The 5,154-nt window shown below is 43.9% G+C and overlaps 1 long non-coding RNA gene across 1 annotated transcript; it reads left to right on the forward strand.

Annotated features, from left to right (window-relative positions):
* The first annotated feature begins 1,141 nt into the window (after positions 1-1,141).
* On the forward strand, positions 1,142-1,992 carry LOC142568032 (uncharacterized). The gene is made up of 2 exons (XR_012825350.1): positions 1,142-1,403; positions 1,849-1,992. It is a non-coding gene; the product is annotated as an uncharacterized LOC142568032 (long non-coding RNA).
* The last annotated feature ends 3,162 nt before the right edge of the window (positions 1,993-5,154 follow it).

Below are 5,154 nucleotides of genomic sequence, written 5' to 3' on the forward strand. Positions count from 1 at the left end.
AGGGTGTATATGAGCCATATGTAAAAATACTGGAAGATATCTATAGCGGCTCCACAGCCACCGTAGTCCTCCACAAAGAAAGTAACAAAATCCCTATAAAGAAAGGCGTCAGACAGGGAGATACGATATCTCCAATGCTATTCACAGCATGTTTACAGGAGGTATTCAGAGGCCTGGAGTGGGAAGAATTGGGGATAAAAGTTGATGGAGAATACCTTAGCAACTTGCGATTCGCTGATGATATTGCCTTGCTTAGTAACTCAGGAGACCAATTGCAATGCATGCTCACTGACCTGGAGAGGCAAAGCAGAAGGGTGGATCTGAAAATTAATTTGCAGAAAACTAAAGTATTGTTTAACAGTCTAGGAAGAGAACAGCAGTTTACGATAGGTAGCGAAGCACTGGAAGTGGTAAGGGAATACATCTACTTAGGGCAGGTAGTGACCACGGATCCGGATCATGAGACTGAAATAACCAGAAGAATAAGAATGGGCTGGAGTGCGTTTGGCAGGCATTCTCAAATCATGAACAGCAGGTTACCACTATCCCTCAAAAGGAAAGTGTGTAACAGCTGTGTGTTACCAGTACTCACATATGGGGCAGAAAGCTGGAGGCTTACGAAAAGGGTCCTGCTGAAATTGAGGACGACGCAACGAGCTATGGAAAGAAGAATGATAGGTGTAACGTTAAGGGATAAGAAAAGAGCAGATTGGGTGAGGCAACAAACGCGGGTAAACGACATCTTAGTTGAAATCAAGAAAAAGAAATGGGCATGGGCAGGACATGTAATGAGGAGGGAAGATAACCGATGGTCATTAAGGGTTACGGACTGCATTCCAAGGGAAGGGAAGCGTAGCAGGGGGCGGCAGAAAGTTAGGTGGGCGGATGAAATTAAGACGTTTGCAGGGACAACATGGCCACAATTAGTACATGACCGGGGTAGTTGGAGAAGTATGGGAGAGGCCTTTGCCCTGCAGTGGGCGTAACTAGGCTGATGATGATGATGATGATGATGATGATGATGATGATAAAAGGCCGTAATATTTATTGACATCAATGAGCAGTATCGCAGAGAAGGGAACACGGCAGACGGGAAGATCGCAAAAGTACAGCCGTAGTCAGCCGTAGTTGCGCACAGCACGTGTGCATTGGCGGCTGCCATGTTGCAATGTACTGTTAAGGCGAGGTGTGCGCGATTTTTAGTGAATGAACGATGTGTTTTTAAGGAACCCGAGGTGCTGGCGTCTGCGCAATCTTATTCCTGCAGTATAATACTTGGATATGAGTGTTGTGTGACTTCAAAACAACGGAAGGCAACTGTTTTTACCCCTGTGCTTCGTGGATCTATCAGCGTGCATCGATGTGATGTGTTTTCGCCGGCGCCGATTCCTTTCCATTTGGAGGTAACTATTGTACTTATTTATGCTTCTATAGTATAGTATAAAGTTGTTTATTTTTATCCCAATGGTGGATGCACTTCAGTACAGTGTGATTGGGCCGATTGTTGTGCGCATATATAGCAGCAGTGACATGCATGTTTCCGACAATGCTGTGCAAGATTTCTGTCTAGAGTTGTTCCTTATCTGCCTACAGTTTCGATGTAACACACAGAACATCTTTGGTGCATTTTATGTGCTGTCTAATTGTTCTCTCATATCAGATGGCGTCATTTTCCTTTATGATAAACATGTCGAACTAAGCATATCACACTTTGTCCTAAAATTAGTTTGGAAATTACGGGGCCATATTATTCCAATTTAGAAGCAAATATTGCCTGCTTAAACATTTAGTGGTAGAACAAGTACCCTGCTTTTAAATGTTTCTATATGTGTGTATGTTTCTACCCAGGTTTTTTTGACCACTCCAAAAGGACGTTCTCTGGTCGAAGTGGTGGAGTAAAAGCTCTGGCAATCAAGATTGCTGACCTGACGAAGATCTCGAAAGAGAAATCTGTAAAAATATTTGTGTGCTAATAAATGCTCCTAGCAATTATGCCTGTTTTTCATTCTGTAACTGGTGCATTGAAACCTTTTCTTTCACACCAATAGACCTATTAGACTAATACGCCGATATACCTATTAGACTAATACGCCGATATACCTATTAGACTAATACGCCGATATACCTATTAGACTAATACACCAATAGACCTATCAGACTAATAGGCCAATACACCAATAGATCTATTAGACTAATACACTAATAGACATAATAGACTGTATTAGTGTCAATAACCTCATAGGCTATTAGTTTTTGTATTAGAATTTTTGCTAGGGATTGTTTTTCACAAAAGCAGCCACTGACGACCGCCTGCTTGCTGCAGAAGCCATTCTGGAAAAACTGACTGACCCGTCAACGAAACTCTACCTCGAGTTTCTTGAGTACGTCCTGCCTTTTTTCACTAACTTAAATAAGGAAATGCAGTCGGAAGAAACCAGAATTCACTTGCTCCATGAAAAGGTTTCGGCCATGCTGAAATGCATACTGGAATGCTACATCAAGCGAGACTACCTGGAGGCCACGCCGTTGTCCGATGTGCGGTACAACGACCCAGCCAAGTTCCTGCCATTGGAAGAAATTTACCTCGGAGCAAAGCCAACTGCCGCACTAGCCGGTAACACGCACGGCTTAAACGATAATCAGGTTCACAACTTTCGGCTGCGGTGTTTAGACTTTTTTATTGAAGCAGCTCACCAGATCTACCTGAGGTTCCCCCTAAAAAGTGAACAGATGAAAAACCTTCGAGTCATAGACCCGAAAGTTGTCCTGGGAAAGACAGTACCATCAATCGCGTCGCTTGCGGTTTCCTTTCCCCTGATCGTGAAAGAAAATGAAGTGAACGAACTGGACAGGGAATGGCGACTTCTTCGCAACATGGAGCTGAGCGACCACGTTGACTTGACTGCGAGCCAGTTCTGGCACAAAGTGTCTCAAATGAAAAAAGGAGACGGATCACAAGAGTACCCCCTGCTGTCAAGTTTTATGAAGAACCTTTTGTGCCTACCACACTCCAGCGCTGCTGTCGAACGCGTATTTTCGCAAGTCAACCTGCTGAAAACAAAGCAAAGAAACAGATTGTCGACAGACGCGTTGTGCGGTTTGCTGCACGCAAAAAGAACATTGATGGACAGCTGCTGTTACAGCTTCAAGATCACTCCTTCTCATTTGAAGAGGATGAACAAAGATATGTACGATGATTAAGAGTTTAAGATTGTGTGCGCGTCTTAATTCCTTGTTTGTGTGCCATATAATAATTCTAAAGCGTTAAGAAACCTATCTTAACGCGTCAACATCGACACTGCACGCGCGTTTACGTTATCTTTGCATACAGTATCATTTGCGTCGTACGTGTTTTTATGTTATTGAAGGAAGTGCTACTGTGCAGCGATTTTTTTTAAAGAAAAGCATTTTCAACGTATGCTAGACCACTTCGTTGCAACGTGCTGCGCAACCAGAACAACATATATATTCTCAGTTTTAAGGAACCATTTTCTGATTTTGTAATTACCAACTCTACATCTTAATCACTGCTCTATAACTAGCAAGATTACATATTTGGCGATGTCACTTTCTCGTGATGTCATTTCTTAATCGCTCCAACTACAGTTTGACAATCTTTGATTGAGACTTTGATAAATAAAGAACTGTGCGGTGAGGTACGCCATTTCACCGCTTCTGAGTCTTCTATTTGAGGCGAGAAGGGGACTTTAACAAAGTCCAACATGTTCGTTTTTCTGTGCGCATCATAAAAAGACTGTTAATGTTGTCTGAATAAAATACCTTGATGTGATGACGGGGCTTCGCAGACAATGTCCAGCTCTTTCAACTTGGGACCATTCTTTCTTTAAAGGGCTGCATGGTTTCTTTGCGCGTGAAGATGAGCCTGCTGAAGGCGGTGCGGTGAAACGGGAGTCGTCTGCTCGAAGTTCACTTCAGATACAGAGGGAGTCAGCAGAGTGTCGTTGCTAACTCCCCCTCTATCTGATGGTGCCATCTGTCGACCCTCTATGCATGATAACTCTACAAAAAAATTAAGAAAAAAGCTACAGATGCGGCTAATACACATTTATTTATCTCTGATAAAATGTATAACAAATGGAACAAAGAGTGAACTGCGCTGAGACTTTGTTAAAGCTGAAATTGCCACATTAACGAGTAAACAAAGAAAAGCTAGGGATTTTTCTTTAATCTAGGAATTTCTGGGGGTTCATTTTAGGGATAAAACGTTGACCTGAGTTGGCATCACTGCGTTCTCTGGACCGCGCGTTGTTCAACATTGGCTCATGTGATTGTACGTGCGTTGCTTGTGTGTTGGTTGTAGGTTCTGTGTTACTTGGCGGAAAGACGTGAGTAGTGGTAGTGCGGCAGTGCGGCTTTGGCCTCGGTGAACTCTGGCAGTACAGAATCTGCGTTGTGTGACCCGTGCTTTCTAGAGAACCCGGCGGTGGTGACGATTGAAATATCGAAGTGGCCTAGCGCCTCGGCAGCGAAGTTCAGCGAACCACGATGTGGCGTCGCCGTGTCCGACTTTGCGTAACGGACATCGAGGGATGTGCTGCTCGCTGCAAGTCATGTAAATGCAACTGCGTCGACAGCCCACTGTTCAGCGCTGAATGTGTGTTTGGTGTGCTGTGCTTGAAACGAGTGGTGCAGCCGTGCAGCGGGGGTGGCTGAGGAGCAGAGTGGCTTAGGGGCTCCGTTTGCGCGTTCACAGACATGTGCTTACGTCTTGGTATCATTAGCGGCTGTCGCGAGACTGTGGTGTGCTAGCTCCTTGCCTAGTATAAGGTTTACGACGCTAACACACAGCATGTTCACATTTTTCCGCGCTATATGTCATTTGCATGACGGCCGAGTTGAAAACGAGACATATAGTGTTCTTTGCGTTTGTGTGTTGTAAATTACTTTCTATTGTGGAAGTTCTGGGAGTCTTATTACGCAAGGAGTGCGAACGTAAACATAAACACATGTGTGATGAAATTTTGAATTACCCATAATACCTTTTACGACTGATAAGTGGCCTACATCGCCTGTGTGAACCAGCTACCGTATGTTGCGACGCTCTTTCGTGTGGTAGAATGATGCATGGTGCGCGTTTATTTCTGTACTGTTGTAAAAACCATTTGTTTATTCACTCAATACAAATGTACGGCT

The sequence above is a fragment of the Dermacentor variabilis genome, unplaced genomic scaffold (genome assembly GCF_050947875.1).
Source record: "Dermacentor variabilis isolate Ectoservices unplaced genomic scaffold, ASM5094787v1 scaffold_16, whole genome shotgun sequence".
Taxonomy (NCBI): domain Eukaryota; kingdom Metazoa; phylum Arthropoda; class Arachnida; order Ixodida; family Ixodidae; genus Dermacentor; species Dermacentor variabilis.